Source organism: Linepithema humile, chromosome 7 (assembly GCF_040581485.1).
Source record: "Linepithema humile isolate Giens D197 chromosome 7, Lhum_UNIL_v1.0, whole genome shotgun sequence".
NCBI classification, from domain to species: domain Eukaryota; kingdom Metazoa; phylum Arthropoda; class Insecta; order Hymenoptera; family Formicidae; genus Linepithema; species Linepithema humile.
The window spans coordinates 10,738,066-10,763,374 of record NC_090134.1 but is presented as its reverse complement, the minus strand read 5'-3'; the positions used below and the strand labels follow the sequence as shown (position 1 = coordinate 10,763,374).

The 25,309-nt window shown below is 42.9% G+C and overlaps 1 protein-coding gene across 2 annotated transcripts in view; it reads left to right on the top strand.

Annotated features, from left to right (window-relative positions):
* The window catches only part of vvl (ventral veins lacking), a 44,814-nt gene extending 20,185 nt beyond the window's left edge, over nucleotides 1-24,629 (top strand). The window contains exons 2-3 of one of the 2 annotated variants that reach the window (XM_067359529.1): nucleotides 21,211-21,455; nucleotides 24,449-24,629. The gene's annotated coding sequence lies outside the window, so the exon portion shown is untranslated. The remainder of the gene's footprint in view (nucleotides 1-21,210; nucleotides 21,456-24,448) is intronic. The other variant, XM_067359530.1, reaches the window with a different exon arrangement.
* Nucleotides 24,630-25,309: the final 680 nt, after the last annotated feature.

Here is a 25,309-nt window from a genome sequence, read left to right as displayed (position 1 = left end):
TTTACGTATCTCTGCACCAAATCTCCGTTTTTCGTCGAGGTTTTTTATTCGGCTCTATCTCTCCTAGAGAGAACGCCGCTGCTCCGCAATTGAATCCGCGAGAGAACATAATCTTCTTGACCGAATTAAGTCGCAGCGAAGATTTTTTTATACAAATAATTAATAAAGTTTATAAACAAAGCTGCAAACAAATGTAAGCTCGAAATATCACTCTGTGCTTCGTCGTCTGTAAATCTCTCGCAGACGCAGGTCGATTTCGTAAATCCAACACGTCCTCCACTTATCGTGATCGAAAACACGTCGGCGCGAATCGACGTCATCGTCTGACGATCGTTCTTGGTCGCACTCGAGACCATCGAGACGCGCGAACTCGTCGATGTTAAGTGCTGGATCCACTTCGCGGGAGATTCCTCGAGATTGTTCTCTTATGCCAATCTCGCACTGTCTCTCGGCTATTTTTTTCGCCGATTTTCTGGATTCTTTTATTTTTTATTTTATTTTATTTTTTTTTTTTTTTTTTGGAGATACTTAATGGTTCCAGCAGAGTGGATCAAGAAAGGGAAAGAGGGGTAAAGAGACGAGAAAAAAGAAACGAGGAGGAGACCGAAGTGACGGAGACAAACGCAGAGATCGCGACGTAGAGAACGTAAGAAAGAAACGGGAGAACCGATCGCGCATCCGACAGCAACATAACCAGGTAGGCCTTGAACAACTCGTGGGACCCACGCGCGCACGGCTCTCTAGGAGTGTTGGCTCGTATATAGAGGCATTCTCGGTTGGCGCTGCCGGGCAAAAGCAGATAAATAACTCAGGTATGGCATTGGCTAAGTAAACGAGCCTACGCATGCGCCTGTGCAACGTACACCTGTACCTCCACGTGTCGCGTAACGTGTGTGTAACATGTGTGTAACGTCACACAGAGCGCAGTGCGCCTCTTGTGCGGTATACGCTCGGCGTAGGCGGACTCGGTTTATCCGTGTACGTCGCGATTTTTTTTCTTCTTCCTTATTTTGCGTACACATATACGCACGTAGATAGGTACGTTTGTGTGCTTACGCGAGTATTTTCGAGAGTGTTGGTACGTGCATACGCGACCGACCGATGCGGTACAAAAAAGATTGAACGAGCATCGAGATAGATAGATAGATAGATAGATAGATAGATAGATAGATAGATAGATAGATAGAGAGAGAGAGAGAGAAAAAACTCTTTTTTTAAGTAGTCGAGATTCCGTCAGGATTCGCCAACACTTGACTTATGTTCGCGTTGTCTTGCACTACCCGCGGAAATGCGCTTAATCGCAAAAACAACAGACATCGATGCTGAATTGAATCATAAGAGCGTAGGAGACGATCACTTGGTAAATTGCCATATGATTGGAGAAATATTGCTTCACTAAGATTTTTTAATGTCTAGGTTATTTTGGACGATTATTTCGATTCAAAGCGAAGATTTATCCAGTTGATATTTAGAATTAACCTTTGATCTTTCTGAGACTTCTGTTACGTGTATGTATCACTGAACATTCCGAGAAGAGATGATAATTGAAAAGAAGATATTGAAAATTAGTGACTGTCAATCATATGAGTTGACATGTGCGATTACCGGTAAATTCCTTGTAAATATATTTTCTCGTGCAATATTAATTATTTGATATAATTTATTTATTATCTTACATCACATATTATTATATTATAAATCGCTTATTTATTGATCTGCAACAATTTGTAATGTATCTGTTTCAACATTATCTGAAAAACAATGCGCGATAAGCGTGTCTTTATCTTGCAAACGAAATAATCTTGGCGCGATGGGTTTTCCGCTCTTCCGTGATTCTATTAAACATCGATATAAGTGCCCAACACCCGGTAGTGAGATTTGGCACTTGTACAATGAACATCGCATGCAATAGAGATACGAACAAACTGACGGACGATCGGGCGCACGCCTCCTTACTCACTTATAAAGTTAATTGAGGGCAAACGTCCACCGCAGTCTATACTAACTAACCCAAAAACATTCGTCAGAAAAAGCTCTGTGAATTATGCTATTGAAATTTGTTTTTGTTTCAAGTTAAAGAAATTTATTTTTTCTTCAAGTTAGAGAAAAGAGATGCTTGTTTCCTCGAAATAAAATATTTTCATAAATGTTGACTGACATTCGTCAACTCTTTCGCATTTTTATACAATTTTTTTATACATCAAAGATAATTGGTTTCATTTGCAAAGCTTATACTTGCCGTGCTTGACTCCTATTTGTATGTTCATGAAATCTTTTTAACTCACTGCAGAGTAAAGTGCGGTACTCGTGAGCGTTATGCATCACAAATGCATCTCGACTTCGCGAAATGCACTCTCTGTACGCGAAACGCGTAATGACAAGCTGACACGCTGTGACATAAACCGCGACCCATTTCGTCAGCCGCGAGACAACCGGAATTACCGGCTGGTGTGTAAAAATAATAATAGAAGCTTTTATGATAATTTGCGACACGGATTGACACGCCGTAATCGAGAGTCAGAAGTTATAAAGTCACGAGCGACAAACTCGCGCGCGAACAATCGCACAGCACGACAAATCTATCAATGCTTCTCTCGGAATACTCGGTTTGCTCTTCCTGTTCATGCAAATTAGTCAGAAAAGAAAAGAGGCCTCCGTCATCTCGTACTCGGTGAATTTATTTACTGTTTATTTTCGTCTAACCGCGATGGTTTTGTTGGTTTATCATTTAGTTGGAAATACTCGCGTTCCACCATTGTTGACCTTCGCGAAACTACTCTCGGAGAGTACACGTTTACGCGGAAAAGCATTCGCGCGATAAGTTATTACCTTATGGTGGCCTTCGGCAAAGCTAGGGTCGAAACACAGGTATCGTCGAGGCCTATTCCTGCATTTTTCTCGCGCGCAAAGTTTGTTCTGAATTATTTATGAGAAAGATGTGTCGTGGCGTTATGATTACAGATTTATGGCGGGTGGATCGGCGCTTAATAGTGCGCAGTAAGTGTGAAAACTTTATTAAGCGACATACATATAATTGCTCGCGTGTGACTCGATAGATATTGATATTTTTTGTTAAATAATTACAATTTAAACCTGATAAATATCGTAATTTTAAATAAGCTTATTAAGGCTTGACGAATAATCGTTGTCAGAGCCCTGATGTCGGCAGAGCCGTACATAATAACAGAAATTAATCATAATTAATTCAGATCGCTCTTCGATGTTTAAGAAATTAATTCGCATGTCACGTTTTTGTGGCCGTCCGAAACTCGTTTCTATTAAGCTGGCGTGTGCAGTCGCGTACCTCGATACAAGGGTTATGTGACTCCGTCGAAAAAGTATTAGAATTTGCGGTGAGAAATGAATGGGAGATTATCGTGCTAATTTCGTCGTAGTGTGGAACCGCGCTACATATTAATCATACATTTTTCACTTGTGGGACGAGATCGAGCTGACAAATCGCTGGTCAGACGCGTGGTCGCCCTGATGAATTATAGTAACTGCATGACAAGCTACAAATATTGAATCTAATTATGGTAATGCGCCAGTAATCTATTTGCATTGCTGAATAATAAAGACACACAGGTGGTACGGAAAGAGATCTCATCCTGATGGTCGCGCGAATGGCTCCAAGGGAGCGGGACGAGCCTGGCGGAGATCAGAAATGCGGACAAAGACGGGGATATAAATAATAATATGATTACCGGATCGACCGTAAATAAGATGAAGAAGAAACGAATGTCTTTGAGGTCTCGCGTTATTACGATATCAGTGATCGCCAGATAATTTCTCTATCGCATTGATAAATTTGTAAACAATATTTTTATAGCTTAATATACTGTGTATGCAGTCGCAACATAGTCTTTTATTTTTTTTTAATTACATAAGATTTGCATTAAAATATGATTGTCCATGCAAACTTTGTTTTAAAGAAAGAAGGAGATTATTCAAATTAATTAATAAAAAAATAGAAAATAGTTATTTGGGCCTTATTAATCAACTAATTATCAATTTAAATATGATAGCTATGCAAGCCCAAAGCCAGGTGTTAGGTGCTCTTATATTAATAAAACGAATTATAATCGCAGACGTTTTGCAGACATTTATTGTGGCCATCCTCAGTGAAAACATACAAACGGCGAGCAATGCCTTGACAACAGAATTAAAATAATACATAAATAAATATAAACCGCAAGATTAAACGCAATTCAGTTAAAGATTTTAACCGTTTAAAATCCCTGTTCATGTGTTACGGATGAATCTCGAAGATTTTAAATATAAAATTCTTACTTGACGAGTCAGTGGTATAAAATAGTTAAAAAAGCTATGTATTATGGTACTAAATTATTCAAATTATACGTTATAGAAAGATAATCCTTTTTGTTTATTTTTCTGGAAAGAAAAAAGGATATCAGAATAATTCGTAAAAAATATTTAAATTATCATATATATATATATATATTTTTTTAAAAATTATTATCACTGCTCGTGTCCTCGTTTTCCCATTCCTTTTACTGCGCCATAGCACGGCTCGTTGCGTGATTGATCGTGTGTGCATTTGGGTCCTTTCGCTCGTTTTTCCCCCTTGAATTACTCGCGCGCGCAGTCGTCACCGGGCATGCGAGTCATTAATTAAATTATGTGCCGCACGGATTCGTGTCGTCACGCTTCAAATTGCGAACGAAACCGCCGCAGGCCGCCTTTTTTCCACATTTTGCAACAGACGGAGGCGTTCCTTAGAAATCTTCACGCAGTGACACGCACTCGTGTGCCGGAACGCGGCATTCTCGCGTGTTTTATACGCGACACGACCCGCGGGACCGATAAAGCGCATTCAGATTAGAGCTTTTTGCTAGGAAACTTTTCGTAAATCTTGCCGTGCTTCTTCCCGTCTAATCGAAAATCTCCCATAAAGTTTTTGCCTTCGGGAGGTATCGTTCAGCGTCGGGACGATGATAAAGTGTCTCCGAGTGACCAATTCTGAATATAATATCGCGTAGCCCGGAGAATTCTCCTCTACGAGGGCTCTTTCCGGGGCGAATTCGCCTGCTTCGTGCCTCCCGAGAGCGATCATCTTGATTTATGTATTTTTAATACGTCGAGTGAGAAACTTACAAAAATAAGGGCGCCGCTTTGCATTTAATAAATTTAGTGTAATCCAGTTGGTGAGAATTTTAATGCGAAAATTACATTTATCGATAGTTTTATAGCATTGTAAATATAGATGAAAGTGCTAGGCTTTTCCCGAGTCTTTGCTAAAGAAAAATGGTTTATGCACAGGGCAATTTCTATGAATTTTTCTGTGGGATATTCCGCTATTGCGTCGAAATCGCCGTCGAAGGGACCGCCCCGGAAGAAATTCCGCTTCGGGCTCGCTTGGTGGACGTTTAAAAGAGCCAAAACGACGGGCGCGTGTCTGCCGTGAAACGCGTGCCTCGTGCCGGCGGTGCATTCCGTATGCCCGCGGGAGGGCGATAAAACGTATGCAGATTAAAACATTTTATTTGAATGATAATATAACACTTGTTGATGCAAGCGCGTTGGCCTAGGTTAGCATAATAAACATTATGTAGATCTCCGCGCGGTCGCCGCCGCCGCCGCCGCCGCCGCTATCCGTTCCGGCTACGTCCCGGCATTACACAACGTTAAACTCCAGCAGCGTGTATGCGTCCATGTGTATATACGCTTATACGCAAGTATATTCGCCCCCTCCGCCGTTTCTTGCCGTTCTTCATCGCCATACCGCTCATCACCCCCCGAGCTCGAAGGGGCCCTCCTTACTCCCCCTTGCTATATTCACGAGACGTTCATTCATTAAAAGCGGCAGACCGCGTGTGCATTCTCAATTTTATCGATGCTCCGATCGATTTACCGTCACGTTTCCCTTTCACTTCACGTTTGATTCGCGGATCCGGGCAGCGGCGCGAAACTCGTTTTTTCCCGCCGAGTCTTTTCGCCGTAACTAGCTTCTAAGCCTTTTTTCCGCGAAGGTGTTGACGTTTCGCTCATATTCGAGAACTTTGTGTTGAAAGTATCGTGCAGCACGTTGCGTGCACAAAGATCGGCCTCAAACATCCACAGCTTCTTGCGTAGCAGATTTTGCCTTTATGTTATTACGTCTGATGCGTCAGGCACGTTTTATAACCGCCATGTTATACTCGCGGCTAGATTTCTTCGGTGACGCAGGGAGAGGAGGAGGAATACATATGAGGTGAGAAAATATTTTACTACGATGCGGTCTGTCAGTGTACAATATGTTGGATTTCATCTGCGACTGAACTTGTTTTGAGAAAATGCACGCCACGTAAAGATTATATACATTTTAAATATTTATTTGCAACATTTTTTCTACCGTGTCGTATCTTTCAACCTTTTTTTAATTATAAATTTGTTTAATATTTCCCGCGACAAATTATTCAAATAACGATGAATATTGTATCACGTTAAAAAAATAATACGGTGCGAAGTTTCTTAAAGTGCGATTGAAGTGACGTCATAAAATAGCGACTTTATATTTGTGAGAGATTGAAATGGATCGTTTGAAATGAATCGAGCCGTATTCTATTGTATTTCCCCTCTCTCTCTCTCTCGTAGTACATACGAACTTTAACAGCGGGCAGACTGGTATCATCATTCCGGCACCAAGTGGCCGCGATAATAGGACCTATGACACGCACATATATGCACACGCGCGCGCATGCCTAAGTTAAGTGGCCGGTACTCGCTGAAAATAATGTTCAATTCCGACGTAACTGCACCTATGACCCTGACCCCGCGATGTTACCTTGAGCGCTCATTCGGATATCCCGAGGACTGTTTGTCACTGTGTGCATATGTATTGTTGCATTTTTTCAAATTGTGCTTCTAGAAATGTATACTGTTGTCTTTATTAGATTCCTTTTTTCTAAAAATATACATAATTTTTTTTAAATCTACAAAAAAATGACACAGAAAATTATATTGCCAATATTTTAACTGATATTGTATTATATCTTTATCGCGAGAAATTCTTTCGATATTTAATTATTTTTAAATTTAACACATTCAAAATTCCACAAATAAATTCCACCAGTTTCTCGGAAGTTGAGAATAGAATTACAATGAAATTTGTTTCAAATTTGATTCAAGATGAGTAAGTATTATTGCGTGACGTTCAATTTTTAAAAGAATGGAACAATTCTTTTCGCGCGCGAGGAATGTCCGAGAATTTCTCTCAAACCTTGTGTGATGTACACGGGCGAAAAATAATTGCGTAAGATGCAGACACGTGTATACGCTTAATGAATTTATCGATATCGTTACGTAGCTTGAGATCTCGTAGAATCCGGTGGCAGAAAATTACGACCATCTGTCAGCACCTGTCAAGTTCGCCCACAAGGCAATGTTCTTCATTAAACAGTGGTGATACCCCGGCGTGTGTGTGTGTGTGTGTGTGTGTGTGTGTGTGTGTGTGTGTGTGTATGTGTGTAATCTTCTTTTTATCTGATATATATATCTTCTTATGAATAATAAGTATAATACATATTTATATATTTTTTTCTAGCCACATGCAATCATAAAATTATAAAATATCTTTTCGAAGGAATATTTTAATTTTTACACAATCATAAAATCTGGAAAAGTTTAATCATAAAGTAAAATATAGTGAAAAAAATTTTATTATTAACTATTCACATGAGTTCTGTTAGTTTTTCTTTTTGTTCTTCAAGTAATATTATAGTTTAAACCCCCCCCCCCTCCGCTTACTGCGCCGTGTATAAATATCCATCGAATAAAAAATTCAGATCGTTTATCGAATAAATGATCCTTTTCCCAGTCGAACAACAAGACAGAAGCTCCCCTCGCTTTAACTTGTCCGTCTCGTAAACAGCACTTAGCCGGGCGCGAAATACAGCTCATTGGACGGAAGGAGTCGCTGAAACGCAGCCGGTGCACGCGTCGGAGTTAAGTGGCAAAATAATGCCTAATTCCAACGTAAGTGCACCTACGCATCCCTGACCCTCCGCCGGGACTAGTCAACCCTCTCTTGCTCGTCCCCCTCTTCGCCTTTCACCCCACACCGTTCCTTTTTTTTCCATCCCGCCACAAGCACGACCGGTGCTCGCCGCTTTCAGCCTGCGTTGCGCCGCAATCGGATGTAAATGCCATGCAAATTTCCAACAGCGGAGAGATAGAGATAGAGAAGGCCTCCGAGCACTCGGATGCAGGTACACTATCGGCGTACCCGGCTACCGAATGTACCGGGTGGCGCGATAAACGGGCCCGCCGCACCGGTCGGCTGACCACGGGGGGTGATCCCCCCCCCTCTTCTCCGCAAGAGGGGTATCGTGCACGAATTCCGGGCGCGGAACCTGCTGACAAATTTAATGGCCGTCCATTAAATCGTCTAAACCGCGATAGCGACGAAATATTTACCTGCGGAAAAAAAGGCGCGTTCTTCTCGTTCCGCTTCTCTCTTTCGATCTTCATTCTTCGTTTCTCTTTACGAGCAATCGGACCGGAGCGCGATTATCGCTTAATGCGCGCAATTTAACGTGGATTGGCGCTGTTCTTTTGTCTCACCAGCTATTCAACATGTTGTTGAATTAAAACGTATAGCATCATTAACGATAAACGATTATGAATATCAATTTTTTTGTATACAAAGATGCCTTACTATATGTGTTTTGTAAAAGTCTCGTCCTGTAACGGTCGACCTTGTGTTGCAGGAAGAGTGATATCGGGGAATGCTCAAGTTCCTCTCGCCGGAACTCAATTTCTAACACTTGCTAACCTCGCCCCCCCCCCTCTCTCTTCTCTCTCTCTCCCTCCTCTCCTCTCGTCTCCTCTCCTCTTCCCTGTCTCTTTCTGTCTCTCTCGCACTCATCCTCAAGAGGATTTGCTCGTAGGATTTGCATTTTTATCGCATCGATAGGAGCTCTCGTAAGCACATCAGCCTTCCATGAATGTTCCATACTTTGTGGACGCCTGCTTTTCGCTGCTTTCGCACTTCATTTTTCATCAACGATATTATTTCTCGATAATGTAGAATGATTTCGTCTTTAGAAAAGCATACGACGAATATTCACACGAAAACATAAACTTCATGGTGAATTTAGAGCAAATTCCGCTTTCAAAGTATTTAATTATAACTTTTAGCTTACAGAAGAGTTGAATAAACGCTCATGATATCAAAGATTCTCGACACTGTCCTCTCTTTGTATTTTTAATTACACATATATGTTCATATCGTGTGTTGCGAAACGTGAGACACGGAAGCATGCGAGACAGATGGAGGGGGCGGACCGCTCGCAAAAACTCGCAGCGGCTTCCTGAAATCCAATTCCAGATTCGGGCAGTATAGTGAGATCTCGTTCGAGAGTGGAAGCGTAGGGTGAGGGGGCTGATGCGCATCGGACTAGGAGGGGTGAGAGAAAACGCGAGGAATTAGCGGTCGGACGCGTGCAATGTGGATGCGGTCGCATTGTTGTCTGGTGGCATTAGCGACGGCAGCAATATGCTAGGCGAAAAGCTCTGTCTCTGTCGAGTAGAGCGAAACATGGGAAGAAAGGGAATGCATCCCCGTGTGCAGCGTATCGGCTCTTTGTCACCTTTGTTTGCGTTATAAATAGAGGGAGGCAAAATGTGGGGCCCGCGTCGTCATGCCGCGCTATCGAGAATTTTTCTAAGCGCACTCCAGCGATTTTTATACATCGAGAGTCACTCTCGGATAATGGAGATTCCTGTTTATTCGATATTTTTTTAGCATCAGTACTGTTTTGTTTGTTTTTTTTTTTTTTTTTTTTTTTTTGAGAAATTTGCTCTCTGCGATCAGTTTCAATAGAGGAGTCGAACAATGCTCTGTTATTATTTACCGCTCTTCTTCATCTTTCGGTTTTCTGACTAAAGTAGAGTTGTAGTCGACTTACGATCAAGACGATCGCTCTCAGTAGCATTCTCGACACTCTCATGCAGCCTTATGCAGCCTTATGCACTCCACAGCAAGCTTTGAGATACCCTTCCTCGATCTCTAGCGGTTTCCCCGGGCGATCTTCCGTGACTAAGGATCGTACAGTCAGACTCATTGCGGATTCGTGACTCGTGCAATAGCGTGCGACGAAGATCGTCGTGAGTCACAACACTGGCGATAAAGTTGCAAGCGGAGGTATCGCCGCATTCGTCCTTAGATTAATCGACTGCGGTCTCGCGCGGTAGTTTCGCGCTAGTGATTTTCCTATCGTTGCTTCGCAATTTTATGTTATCGAGGCTGTTTCTTATTGATGTTTCGTCATTTGCGTTGCGTCAAAATGCATAATTTTCATTAATATTTTACAATGTTCATAATTAATTTAATTTTTAGCTAATAATAGATAATAATTCTGCGAAAAATTTTTCAATTATTATTAAAGTTAATATATAATACAGTTAATTATTATTAAAATTAATTAATACAATTCATATAATATTTGCAGAATCGAGTACGCTATTCTCAGAATGTTTGTACAGATTTGCAAGATAGAATCTTAAAAGTCTACAAAATAATTCCATGGTATTATTGCGCTATCGAGCCACATGTAAGCTCGGAGTATTCCGTGAAATGTAATTGCGAGAGTGCAGGCGACATTTCCTTCTATACACTAGATTTTCCTGATTAGGCGCCAGCATGTTTCACATTCCGCTTATTTCCGCAAATTATTTTTTTCTCTCGTCTCTCTCGATCGTTGTCGGTGTGCCTGCTCCGCCAAAGAGCATTCTACCGGCATGTCATTAAATAGAAATTAATTCATGTTCGCGATAACATTTAATATTCTCACCGTTAACCTCTGCAATATGTATTTTTCGAAAGAGTCCGAGATTATCACCGCCACCACAATTAACTTGTCGCGTTTTTCAACGCGTTTCTCATTATTTAATCATTAATCACTCTGTGTACCCGTGTACCTTGACTGGTTATATTTTATCTGTCGCTGTGTGCGATGTGAAACGAATGATCTTATCAATCTCGATTACGCAAATGCGTGATTAAAAAATGGGAGTTGGTTGACTCTCTTTTTCTTTCCCTTATATATCCTTAACAGATAGCGAAAAGAGATACGTATTTGTTATATAAATGTGCATAATTGCTAAGGAGAGAAGAGTCGGTGTGTCATCGAGCTACCAGGTGTCCCTTTACTACGTCGCTCTGACATGGAATGATGGAGCACGTTTCGTCGACCCGATCGGTTTGCCGATCCGATTTTTGGCACTGAACCGCGCTATTGGCTCTTCTCGATTCTATCGACGCCTTTTGTGGATACACGCGTCACAATGTGGCTATTGTGCACGATCCATAGTTTTTATTCGCACACATTTCTGCGCTCTCTCGATAATACACGTCGCCGTAGTTTCATCCGCGCCGCGCACACGCTGTAGGGACCGACGCTTATGGGGGTCCATGATGCAGCTGTCCACGCCTAGCATTGCACGTCGGAAAACCGTCCAGGTTGCTCAACTTTGAAGCCGAAAGATTCTGTTCTTCCTTGACACACAATCACTCACCGTTTGTCTATCATGGAGTAGGCTTTTCTGAAACATCGGAAAAGCAAATTCTATACTATAATGTTTTTTTATTATGCAAATTGTCAGAAGTTAAATGTGTCAACTATCAGAACGATACGTTGCACCAAATGAAACAAGAATCAATATTTATTTTCAGCGATAAATGATTTAAATAGAATCGATTTGAAAACTAATCATCAAACAACTATTATTTTTCTTGCTAGAATGGACTGTTGTGTTCTGTACGTTCTAAGTGAGTAATATCTTATTATATGACCTGGCTTATTATATGACAATGCGTTACAGTTAGGCGCAAATGATTCGAACGGCTACCGTGCAGTCGCGACCGCGAATTTAGGCACACGAAGAACGCGCCGTTCAATTATCGCGGTAGCCGATCACGCGGCTTCGATGATTCATTCCTTTTTTCTGTATTACGAGAACGAGCATAAATTTGCTTGTATCCGTGGGCACGATTTCAATCTCGGTCTTTCCATAAAAGAAGAACCCGCGCCCGTAAGCGTGCAATAATTCTCCCTATTCTACATGGTGTTCATTAATTACGGATGGTACGCGCAAGAGGGAAAAGAGAAAGAGGAATTATGGATCCAGCTTTATCCATGCATCGCCCCGGTACGGTCCAAGGCAAAAAGGATATACGCGTTCACAATATTCCTTTTTTTCCGCTGGTACACGTCGCGATAAAGCTCGCACCGAAGGATATTTATTGCCAAAAAAATTCTTATGGCCGTTCATAACGCTCCTATGTACGTCTCGGCATGCGAAAGTCAACCGTTTATAAAATGTTGCTCGAACGATAGCAGATATTGCTCACAATTTAAGACATTATTCTTTAAAAAATTATCGTATTATATTGATTATAAAACACGCGGCCATTTTAGAAGCAAGGAATTGACGAACTTTCTTATTGACATCGGATTGAAAACTGCAATTTTTCTTGTTTAAATCGCACGCCTGTATGAGAATTTATTCTCTTGGGGTGAAATTTGTGCAAATATTTTAAATTGAAAATCTCTTTCTCGTCGACATCTCTATTGGCGACGGTGCAACCGGCGTTTCATCGGGTTTATGGAACAAAAACGGAGGTCTCGCTCGCGCAGCAGGGGACGCGAGTTTGTGCGAGAGAAATAGATAAAGTAGCGAGCAAAACACTAATACCAAATAAGGAACAGTTTATAATCCGGAGAAGTTAAGATCGGCCACAATAGAACCCGCGGAGCGTACTATGGAGCGCTTACAGGATTACATGGCTGGCAGGTAAACACATTTGGTGCATTACCGACCAGCAGTCCTTCATAGGAAGGAAAAAAGAAAATGTCGGATAATATATCGTTTTTGTCAGGGAAACAAGTCACCGGAGATAACTCCATCTGCTTCAAGCGGAATTGAGTTTGTCTCGTCAAACGCGAAAGAATGAGAAATAATTTATAAAATAAAAATTAAACATATATATATATGCCGTACAGGCATTTTTACCGCGCGAATTATTCATTTGACTATCATGCTTCTGAGTAAATTAAAAATCTGTCGACAATAGATACAAACCGTCTCGAATATTGATTTTAATATCGACTGACGTAATCGTAACAATAACCGTAACGAGTCGCGGAATACGAGCGACCGTTACATGAGATTCCGCGGAAAATGTAATAACAATAAAAAGAACAACGCGGAGGCGCAACGTAACACGGGGCGCATGGAACACGATCGATCAATAGAGCTTCTCCTCTCGCGATTAGCAGACGAGCGGCGTTTACCCGTTAAATACGACGTTCGGCAGAACGTAATAGCGGTAATTACTGTGTCGGTGGCTATACTCGTTGGCATCAATGGTCGCTTCGTACCTTTCGCCGCTTAATTATGTCTCGTTAAGATGTCGGGCATCTAATCCGACTCGTAAACGGCAATTCTGCTCAGAAACACCGCTAAGTTTCTTAAACTGCGTACAATAGAAGAGAAAGAGCGCGCGCGCGCGCGCGCGAGAGAGAGAGAGAGAGAGAGAGAGAGAGAGAGAGAGAGAGAGAGAGAGAGAGGGAAAGAAAGTGCAAAATGTTTCTTTTAACACTTTATATTCTTCGATTATATGCTTCGGCTGGAAATCTTGGCTGCTGAAGAAAGATTACCACGGTACAAATTGCTACCGGCGCGCGCGACAAACTTTATGGACATCGCGCGCGCGCGCGACAAAGTGTAACGTAACAAACAAGGCGAATCTGATTGATAATGGACGTCACGATGGCGCGTCAATGAGCTGCCGGCATTGTACTCTCAGCTTTCTCTGAGAACCTCTGGCTCCGATCTCTCGGATGGCGTGAGTAAATGCGCAAGGGCCAGAACTCCAGGAAGGTTCAAAAGGAGCGACCGCTCCGGGTCTTGGTCGGGCCAGGTCATCCGCGCCGTTTTACAGCGACAGCGAGAGAAAGAAGGAAGGCTCCCGTCGTGAAGCAAGGGGTACATCTCTCACGCAGGCGAGCTTTCGTGTAAAAGTCCCACGTACGTGCCGATTGCTTGGTCGTGGTCGTGACGAGGTCGGAGGAAGAGCGGCCCGGTGGGACGGGAGGTGAGACGAAGGCCGAGGCCAGAATGCGCAGGGCGAGGGGAGTTGCGGGGGATGCAAGGGATAATCTTGCGAGCATGTCCGTTCGGCACGATCTTTTTTGAACGCTGCGAGAACTCGAATGTATATCGCCAAGGTGTCTATCGGCAGGATCCGATGAATTGTCTAGGGGACCCAGTTCTCCTTCTCCTCCAGTGGCTTCCGGTGTTCCTCCGTTTGCTTCTTCAAACGGTACGATCAGGTCTCGGCGCTGACGTTTCGTTTCCGTACTTTCTAAAAATGTACGTGCTTCTCCGACCAATTTTCACCGGACCGAAACATAAATCTACGTCAAGGCTAATAAATCTATGAAACAAATGGATTTTCAGACAAATCTCTTATAAATAGTATTTGTTAGTTAGTCTCATATATTTACGCTTTATGAAAAAATTGTCTACAAAACAATTTTGGGATCTTTTGTGGGACGTAGCCAAATGAGTCAAGCAAAGAAAAAAATTTTTAAACAAATACGTCAACAAAACGATGAGACACAAAACTAAATAAACTCATAGAGAAAAGAACCTAAGCTAGAATAAAAGACAAAGAGATTTCGATGTCAAAAGAGGCGTAATTGGGAGAATAGGCTTACTTACTTACGTATAGATGTCTATATGTGACAGAAAAAAAGATTTACGTGATCGCAAACAATATGACAGCGATTGAAAATCGCCTTAATAATCAGGGTAGCATATTATATACTTATTTTACTCGCTTTTATAACAAACGATCTGCCGATGACGTTGCAGTATCTGTGAAAGAGATCGTTACTGTAAACTACAGGCATAACGATCGTTACGTTCGGACGGAGATCAGAGAGAGAGAAACAGAGCCGGAAAGAGAGAAAAGTTTTACCGCTCTCTTGTCTTCTGTTTTATCGCAAAACTATTCGTACGCGATATCCGCCATTCCGGCGAATGCGAAAGAGAAAACAATCCGGTGTAAGGTTTCCAGACGCGAGTCCGCGTGAGTTGCACGCGGCGAGATACGGCCGATCGGCCGATTAAAGATGAAAAAGTTCGGCGAGAGTCGCGCAACCGATAAATTTCCGGACTTAACGGTACGCGCGCAGCTCGTCAGTTCGTTTTTATCGTCGCTTTATCGTAGCTCGTCGATGTCTTTATATCCCTTCGTTAAGCGATTTTGATTCTCCCATTTGACGATCATCTCGAATCGTTTCCTATATGAGCGGCCGGCCTGGTTGCCAGCGAAAAGTATGGAATTCGACTACATTTCTCGCCGTATCGTCATTCGCCTCTAATTTACGCAAACTTGAGCTAATATCCTCGGCAGCGTATTGAGCGCGCAAATCGCCAACTACCTACGCACGATCGCTTTAGAAGCAGCCTGTTGCAATATTCCATATTGCGTTGACGACATTCATTGATATATTTAGACTCGCTTACGTGAAATCGTTGCAAAGGTTGGCCAAACTAGGATACTCTTAAATAATTAAAATATTGACATTTGTGTTTCTAATTTGAGACAAAATGTTAGCATATGACAAAACCGGAAAGCTGCTCTCTGATTTTTCGCAATAACATTTTATGGAATTTTCTCCACTTTGGAATCTAATGATGACAGATTGATCATACGATCGATTGCAACGACGTCTTCGGAGAGTCACGCGGGTCGCCCATGTACACTGGTGACTTTTTTGTCGTTTTTTTGGCAAAACCTCGGAAGAGCCTTGAAAACAATGGAGAGGAAGACAGGGTGCGCTATTGTTCTTCGCGCCGGGTGTTCTGTTCTTACCAGGGCGATTTCTCACGGGCGTGAGCTAACGATGACGACGTTCTATCTCAATCACGTGTCAACGATGTGCGCGATTTTTTTCCCATATCGAGATACCGATCTTGCGATGTTGTCGCCGCATCGTCCGCGGAAGCCTTAGACAGCTCGCTACTGAACGCTATCGGATCGATTATGCTGATGCGAGCGATACGGTACGATAAAATTTCTTAGTCGAAAATTCAAGCTACATCGAAGGATACGTAGTCTTTTTTAGGTAATAAGCATGATATACGTAAGGTGAAAAAAGTCTTCACTTTTAGAAGAAGAGGATGCAGTCTTCATCGAATATGATTCAAGTTAACGCGGATATTTGCGCGATGAAATTCCATTGACTCACCTGGGAGATTTATGAAGCGTGCGGACGGAATTTATCGCGTGTTTGAAAAAAGAATGCAGCCTCGCGGAAACGTCACGAGCGAAAAATATATCGCGCCGGCGACGACGGCGACGACGGAGTGAAAGGAAGAGTTCAGCGCTAGTCAGTTCGAGCCGCATTTGTCATACCGTTGGTATTTTGAAACACTCCCCGTGCACTACAAAGATCGTCTTTCTCTCTCGGCAAATGTTTTTCCGTTACGTAAGAGCGCGATGCTTATACGGCGACAATGAGAATTTGTCTCACTCTTTCGATTCCGAGAGAGAGGACGAGAAAGGCGGGGGGGGGGGGGGAGAGAAGTAACGATGACGACGAAGGCTGCGGCAAATTTCCTCTAGCGCACCGTGCGAATAATTGCACGAAATATCGATTTTCAACAGGCGGCAGAGCGTGTTCGGGTCTTTCTCCACCTTGTCCGCCGTGCTTAAAAGAGGCCGGTGAAGATACGCGGTTGAGAAAGCGAGGTGCTTCGGAGAAAAAGGGAGCGAGAGCGAGACAGAGAGAGAGACAGAGAGAGAGAGAGAGAGAGAGAAGGAAAAAGAGAGAGAGAGAAGAAGAGGAAGATCAGGTAGAGGATAGTCAGCAGCCCGGACTGACCAGCGGGTGCTCCGGATCTGACTGGACCGGTTTTGCTTGGATTCCCTAGGAATTCTAGCCTTCGGGACTCTGCAAGACTGGCTCTCGTTCTCCAGGATTCTCCCTCTCGCCGAACGTCGCCGGTTACCGGTCGCTACGACGCAGAACACCGGGACAGAGGCTCGTCTTGGACTTCTCTTCTTCTCTTTGACTTCTTTTTTTCCTCCCGCCCCTGCCGCGGCCCCGGGGAGGAAGTTTCACCGCATCACCCGGCGCGGCTTCAGTCGCAGCTACCAGCTAGATTTCAGCGTATTATTTATCATTGGACGAAGTCGGCGGCGGCTGCGCGCGCTCTTTCGCCGCTTTGACGACTTTATAGCGAAAGGCGATAGTCTCTGGACGTGACACCGATTCACTTCCATCTCCGTCCGTAGACCCTGCTGATTCTAAATCTAAATAGACACTTGCCGTATAGAATGCGATTGAGATTTGTCGAGGAGTCGTGTTTCGACTTGCAACAATTTTTTTTTTTTTTTAATTTTGCTGTCAATCTGATCGTTAGTGAACGGTTTCCGTCAGAGTTAGGGATCGATGGCTGGCGAACATTTCCCACCGGAAGATCGCGATTGTGCGTCAGTCAGAGCTGGCGCTCTTTATCCTCGTTAGAGATGTTTCGTCAAAGTTGTTGTCCGAAATCCAGTTTAGGAATCGAGTTCAGTCTCCTGAAGCGGTCCGATGTGACCGTTATAATGAGGACGGCGAAGAGGTCTTCGTTCTTCGGAAAGGTGGACTGGCTAGTTGCGAGTCGCGGTTTTGTCTACTCGGCGATACGCGTGAAAAGAGGTACTCGTCAAGAAAAAGGGTTGCACGCAGGCTTTGCTCGCAGAGAGGCAGGAGGTCTCCTGCCTCATTGTGAGAACGTCCCGATGATGGATTCGGTCATTAATTAAGTCGGCTAAGTGGGCACCTCCCGGCTCATTTTTTAGCCGCGTTCGGGGAACCAACTACTTGATACGCGACGTTCATCTTCATTCTTCGCCGTTTATTTACTATTTCGCTGCGTGACGATTAAATCCGGGACTTGTTGTTTGTTTTCTTAAATCTTAATATGTCGGATCAATTAATATTTAACATCACGTGAATTATACCGCTTACCGGCAATAACATAAGAAAATTATGCATATCTAATTCTTTCTCGCGCGACCACGCGCGGCAAGTCACGCAAATTTATGCGCTATTGAACGTGTTAAATTATATAATTATTCCTGCGTAATAAATTCTCTATACGTGTAATATTTTATAACTGCCAGTTTATTCGCATTAACTTTAAGGGGCTATAACCCAGCTGGCTGCTTCGTGCGTTAACAACTTTATTTACCTCGTAATCTGCACGAGATCTCGCACCTGGTATTAAAGTACAGAAAATTAGAGAGAAAGGTAGAAATTGAAGATTGACGTGTTTAAAACTCGAAACAGCTCGTGAAACTTGATTTTCAAAGCGACTAGCAACTTTGTTAAAACATTTAAAAAAAATTTTGTTAAATGAATTTAAACAGAAGAAAGTATATTAATATTTTATTATTCGAGCATGTTTTTTGCACCAATAGTTGAAAAAGTTATTTGAAAGCCATAAACTTGGCTCATATTCCCTATTCGAGAGAGGATCGAGTTGTAAACGAAACCTCGTCATCGGAAATTATGCTACCTGCATGCTAACACATTTTTTTGCGCTTGCGTGCCCGCGTGTGACAGGTGACACGCGTGACGCCCGTACGAGATTTCGGGAAATCGTGTACAGATGGAAGGGTGTCCACGTAGTGGAACGTCGGGATTATCGTCGTTGTCCGGCGCTTTGAAGGTGCCATTAGCCACGGCACGTCATGCCGGTGGTAAAAGAGCGCGGCTGATGAATAGCACGACATGATCGTCGTCGCGCCACGTCGGCTTTGCAGGGTAAAGTCTACTCGACCGCGCTACCATTCATTATGCTTTTCTTTTACGAAATAAACCGGAGGCACGCATGACGCTTCGGTAATGGCATTTGCGTAACTGCCGTAGCTGTTATTCGAAGGAACATCTGTACAATGCTGTTCGATCTATCATTGAGACCGATACGCTCGAGTTGTAGAGATTCGGCAATTCTGACGTATATTCTGACACGTGAAAGAATTTTTAAGTAACATTGGTGATGATTCACATTATACGATATTCACTTTGATAAAGTTTGCACGATAAGGTTATGTGAGCAACGACAAAGCTCTTCGGAAGCTTCGAGACTTACTTAAAGCGAAAGTTACAAATCAGGCGTATTCATTTATTTAAACGACATTGGCTCGCAAACAGTGTGCCCGGCACGACACTTTGGTCGTTAAACGTACGATGCACGACCATCAAAATGATGAATAAACAAGGGGACCGAATTAGAAATCGATACAACGCACGAGAAACGACACGAACGACATCGGACGGATCGTGATTAATAGTAAACTGTGCTTTTTTTTCCTCCTCTGATTTATTCGCCCAGGAAGATCACATTTTTCCGCGTGTACGCCTTAATAACCGTTTAATGCTGTGCTAATGACGGCTCTTTGCCGAGGCTAATGATTTTGATCGTCCTGCGCTAACGACGGCGTCATCGGCATTCAACGGTAACAGGGGCGCCGTGCAACCGCACACGTCGATTGCGTTGAAGATGAAGATTTATGTAAAAATATTCTACCGCTGAATCGCGCTAATAATACAGACTCACTGTTTTATTACAAAAACAATAACTGATTATCTCTATTTCTCTCAGGTCAATCTCATCTAATTCATTGTCCGTGCGATTACACTTGGTAATAATATAATTAATATAATCCTAATGATTATGCGCTACTTAAACGGTTAGATAATATATATAATCTGTTACGGCATATATTGGTTGAGTCAGTCGGCAATCATTAAGGCAAATGTGTAGCAATAACGCGCGTTACGCATGTTTAACATCGCATTTGTACGTGTCGTTTCGGTGAGAAATCGTCGCTCCTGAATTCGTTATTTGCACGCGTGATTCCGCAAACCCAAGAGAGAAAGTATCGCCATTCGCTCGAGACTATAATTTTTAATAATATGAATAATGAACTTGGACAATATGATTTTAATAATATTTTCAATGACAATGTATTAGCGAGTTGAGCGCGTGTAATCTCTCGCTGTTGTGGGCAAATGCTGCTTCTCGTGGCGCGTTCGAATGACCGTTTAAATTTTTACCGATTGTACCGGGCGCTTTTAACGCACGTTGAAATCGCGCGTACCACGATATGCACGATTTGCGTGTCGCGAAAACACGTGACGAGACGATCGCGGACAACGGGTCTTGTTTTCTCAAAACGCAAAAATTAGCATTGCCCGTGGGCAGAGAAGGAGAGCAATGTCAAAGTACAAAATAAAAAGGATACCGTTTGATGCAAACGGTGCACGTAACAGTGATAATTGCCAGTTGTTCCTTCCGTGGCACCGTGCGCGAGATCACCCGAAAATAAGTGCTTGTAATAGCATGCTTTCCTTCTTTTTCTCCATGGTTTGTTATTCGGCGAGTCTTTCTTCGGCTTGCTCTCTGCTTCTCTTCCGCTTTTCGTCCTTCGGGCATCGGACAAGGAGCCGCGGTTATCTCAACGATCGCGCGAAGCCCGCTGCATATTTCAATATAGCACGCTCCAAAAATCGTATTTATTTCATCCAAGCTTTTGCAACGAAAACGGTGGACGTTTATTGACATTTCTCAGTGCTGAAAATATAATTTCTCATTTTCCTATTCTTAATTGTTCAAAATATAAAATCTAAATATAAAATATAAAATCAATTTATCTTAATAGAAGATCGAAGCTATGAAATTTATGGAAAACAATTATTTTTGTAAAAAGAGCACAATCTAATAGCAATAAATATTTATTGCAAAGAGAATTTTGACTCGGCATCGCCCAACAGTACATTACGTTGAATTACGAAGGAGTTTTGGAGCCGCCTATATACTCGCGGTTTTCATCTCGTGGGCCCCACGGTGTAACAAGCAAGAGCGCATAATGATATTAATCAGGGCGGTGTGTTCGGCTTCCTTAAAATTGCCGGCAGGCTCAATTTCTCACTTAAAATCTAATTAGAGCTTGCCGGAGCCTGAGCTGCCGTAGGCCGACCGACGGGATTTCAGAAGACGTGCAGGGGGGGGGAGGGACTAAGAGAGGGCGTCCTCCCTCTCTCCTCCCACCCCTCCTCTTCTCCGACGCAAACGGGCCGCGAATTTGACCTCGGAATAAAGACGGATCCCAACCTAAGGCCCTACTTTGCGAAATTGCAGTTTCCTGCCCTCGGATTGCCGATCGTCCCGCGGACCCATTTTCGGACCTACCGAACTCGACGATGGACTCACCAGCCCGGCTGCCGCTGCCGCTGCCGCTTCTGCTGGACTCGATCGGAGCCCTCGAAGAGGCATCTAGCCGTCAAAAGTCGGTCGTCAGGACTTCTGGGACGTCCGGGACGAATCGTTCGCCGATCGCGCGCAGTCAGGAGACTCGGGCGGGTCTAGATACCGTCGGATTTGAGGTGAATATTTTTTCCCATTATTGCGAGAGAGTTAATTCTCTCTCTCTCTCTCTCTCTCTCTCTCTCTCTCTCTCTCTCTCTCTCTCTCTCTCTCTCTCTCTCTTACTGACTTGATTCCTTCAGCTAAGCTTGTCCAAGTTTTCGATTTGGAAAGAAAAAAAAAACGAAAAATAAAAAGTGACAGGATGTTACAAGTTATATATACTGCGATTGTAAACTAAAATTTTTGGATGCTACTATAAAAAATGAAAAGGGAGCAAATCTTATATATTTTTTCTTATTGTATTCTTCTTGAGCGTTTAAAAATTATTAAATTCAGAAACGTCGCGATACCTGATTGATATACGCTTTATGAATACTTGATAATTTGCATTTCGGTGATGTTGATAAAATACGGCTTGATTTCCGCGATCGATAGGTTGTCACGCGTTTTCAATGCTTCATGCACAATTATATGCATCGAGCGCTAAATCGCAAAATACGTATCGGGGATGCGCACCGACGGCCCAAAAAGTAGGACAAAAAGAGGGGAGATGAAACAAAAGAGAACAAAAGAGAACCAATCGTTAGCAAGGTACAAATTTCGCCATTTGCCGCAATAAACTTTCAAAGCCGCTTGTAACTTCTTCTTATGGGAGGCATGAGTAATCGCCTTGTTAGCCCTTATGGCCTATAGCTCTCATGCTCTCACTCCCTCATCCGCAAAAGGGACAACAACAGTAACAACAACGACGGACGGATGCATGCATGCCGATACAGCAAAAAGAAAAAAGTGAAGGAGATAGCGAGAGAAAGAGAAAAAAAGAGAGAGAGAGAGAGAGAGAGAGAGAGAGAGAGAGAAATAGCAAAATAGAAGAGGAAAGGAGGAAAAGCGATAGGGATACGAAACGCATGCGATATGTGTACCCCATCGACACCGGGTATACGTGTGTAACGAGCGCGGCGAAGAAACTATTGGTATAAAAGAAAGAGCGGGATAGAATGATGCCGCGAAAAGAAATGAAAAGAGAGAGAGAAGAAGAGAAGAAGAAGACGAGAGAAAAAGACCGGCGTTATAAGCAGGAAATGAGAAAAAAATCAATAGGGACGACAGATAGAGAAAAAGAGACTGTAAGGGGCGGGAAGATACAGCAGATAAGAGAACGGCGGATCTCTGAAGATATTCCCCTGGTGCCTCCGCGCAATATCCTTCCATTTTCCACGTTAAAATTGAACTAGACCGTGCACATCGCCACTCGTATCGCCAGTATCCTGGCGCGTCTCGCATCGTTCGCTTTCGACACGACCCTTAATTAATGGCACATTAATAAAAGGAATAGCTTTGATAGATGAGATGCGGAAGATGGTCGGAAAATGCAAAACGCGCGCACGCAATCTGCGAGGTACGCGTCGATAGCGTGTAATAAGCAGCTTAATAAGACTACATATTTACAGAACACTTTCTCACTTTTCTCTTAATGGCAAATTCTTCTTTACATATTCAAGTTGCTGCTTAAAAATAATATGATGTACGTTAACGTCAACGTAAAATTTATAACACTGTATATTGCGACACGTGAAAAAAATATGAAATTAATTACTGTGTAAGGATTGTGGAGTTAATTAATTCCGTAACGTCACGCGACTTCAATTAACGTCAGATATTGATAAAAATTTGGTATAAAAATTAGAAGATTTAAATCTAACTTTATTGCTTTTTCTTTACCATACAATATAATATAAAGACTGAAAATAAATAGAACACGGATAAAAGTTTGCTCCAGCCTTAAGCGAGCATTGATGTTTTGATGAAGGAATGAAAACTGGGAAACGAGCGATAAAAAAAGAACGGTAAACTCTTTATCCTTGGTTGTATAATCCTTGTTCTCCTGCCGTCGTCTATCTCGAAGTAGCGCGAAACTCTTATCGTCGCATCGCATCTAAATTAGATTGGTATTTTTTATGTTTAAAACGACTCGTGCCAACCGCTCTTAATTATACGTATGTAACATTAATTACAAATATGTGCGCGTATAAATTGCGATACGCACCAGTTTCCGCCTGATAATTGTCATAATGATTCGTCGATGCTACCTACTACTTTACAGCGATCTCGTTGTGCGCAATATGATTCGAATATAACGACCAGTTATAATGATTTAAATAGTATTAATAAAAAGTTAATTTTTATTCGCTAGGAATATTTCACACTTGCTTTTTCCGCGAGTTAAAATTTTCCACTATTTTGCAATGATATTTATGCAAAATACTTTTTTCTAGCAAAGACCTTCATAGCTTCGATGAGAGATAAATTTTACGATTAAGATTCGTTGATATCCAATCAAGTTTAGAAATTTGTATAAATTTGTACAGATTGTAGTATGCAAATCAATTCGCAGGATCAATATTTTTCTCGAAAGAAGTAAAAAGATCGTCTCGTGTTTCTCGCGGCGTGGGGAATTTCGCCGGAAACGAGTTGTTCGCATTCGGCACCCTCAGGAGATACCTCTTTCCTCGTAATTCTCACGGGGACCTCCAGCTTCGCGATACACGCATGCACGTATACGCGCGCGCGAGGAAGTCGCGTGGCCCCATATTTTAAGAGGAAGCCAGGGGGGGTCCGGCCGAAGGACAGCGAATGGGAACTAACACTGTTTTATCGTGTAGCCAATTAATAACATTTCTCCAGGGTTCCTCCACCTCCTCTCTTCTCGGACGCCAGCCAACCTCCTCCGCGAAGAAGAGATCTCGCTTTAGATATCCTTCGGCTCGCTTGGCGGGCCCCCCGAAGACGACATCCCGAGCCCCGTAACTACTCGATCTCGCGCACTTTTATTCGCGTGTCCTTCCGCGCGTGTTCTGTCCTGGGACAGAGTAATGAGTTGAAGCGTTAGCGACGCACAAATATTATAGATTCTCGAATTGATGCGCTACGCGCGATTGGTTGCAAAAATAATCGAGCGCATCGAACCGTCCGAGGAGCCCCAATAAGAAGATTTACCTTTGTGTTTTAGCTTACAGAGTTGTCTCGCATCGTCCTCCTGCAAGCAATCGTTCCAGAATCCAGTCGCAGCCAGGCATCATGTCAGTGTGGAAATACATAATTACATAGAATTACGGTATAAATTGTGTTAAATCAATGTTAATCGCTGTAGCGACGTGGGGTATTATAATAAATACATTATTTTATGTATATTTTTGCCGCCTCGCTTTCTTCGCAGAAACCACTCCGTCTCCCAAGTGTTTCAAAATACTCCGAAGATAAGTTTGAACGATTGAAAGGCACGCTGATTATCGGACGGATCAAATCTGGCTAAATCTTGGACATTAATCGAGATAAGCGGGATCTACGATACATGCGAGAAATATGTTTCGCTGCTACGGAGAGTCTCATTCGCATTTAAACACAATCTTCCAAAGTCACTTGGAATTTGGCAACGTCCTAGCGAAGTTTGTCGAACGCATCTGATTTCTCTTTTTTTTCCGCACGGCAAACGAATTGTGTTACAATTGCGACGCACAGGTCGTAATAGCTTTTAAAGGCACTTTCGGAACTTACGACGCGTTCGGAACTTCTCTCCCCGGGACAAAGAAGCTCAGCTTTTTTTTCCTTCGCCGTGCACCGAGGGAAAGAGCGGCTCGTAAAGAGCGCCTGCAACGGCCCGGCATCTGCGATGAGCAATTAACAAAAGGGTTTTCGCCTCCACGGCCACCATCATCCCTCCCTCCCCCCCTCCCCCCATTTTCCAGCGTAAAGACCAGCCGCCACACCCGCTGACAAGCGTTTGATTTATAACGAGCCTTTACTTTTTAATTCCGACGCAAGTGTCACCGCGTTTTTTCTTCGCTACCTCGAGCTGCCGGGAACTCGTTGC